Below are 374 nucleotides of genomic sequence, written 5' to 3'. Positions count from 1 at the left end.
GGCAGAAGAGCACACTCAATCTGCTCCTCCAAGGCATGTTTGGACAAGCATTAAGAGCTGACCATACCCGCAAGATGGCCTGAAAGGTTGTGCTTGGATCAGCGGACAGTATCTCCGCCTGTCACGTGGAAGACCGGGGTTCGATTCCCTGACGGGGAGGTATATTGTTTTTCTGCTACCGAACGACACATCCAAAAGATTTTGTTACAGCCAGAGGTTACAGAAGGAGTTCTGCTTTGACTTCAGCCCAAACCAAAGGAAATGCTTTGGCCGGGAATCGAACCCGGGTCAGCTGCTTGGAAGGCAGCTATGCTCACCACTATACCACCAACACAGGTAGATGACATCGGCTTGCACGGGCAGTAAGAATAGGG

The 374-nt window shown here is 51.3% G+C and overlaps 1 non-coding gene across 1 annotated transcript; it reads right to left on the bottom strand.

The window, feature by feature from the left end:
• Positions 1-262: 262 nt before the first annotated feature.
• trnag-ucc (transfer RNA glycine (anticodon UCC)) lies at positions 263-334 on the bottom strand. The gene has a single exon. It is a non-coding gene; the product is annotated as a tRNA-Gly (tRNA).
• Positions 335-374: the final 40 nt, after the last annotated feature.

The sequence above is a fragment of the Sinocyclocheilus rhinocerous genome, unplaced genomic scaffold (genome assembly GCF_001515625.1).
Source record: "Sinocyclocheilus rhinocerous isolate Xijiao unplaced genomic scaffold, SAMN03320098_v1.1 scaffold15333, whole genome shotgun sequence".
Classification (NCBI taxonomy): domain Eukaryota; kingdom Metazoa; phylum Chordata; class Actinopteri; order Cypriniformes; family Cyprinidae; genus Sinocyclocheilus; species Sinocyclocheilus rhinocerous.
The sequence above is the reverse complement of the archived record's forward strand: the minus strand, read 5'-3'. Positions and strand labels throughout refer to the sequence as shown.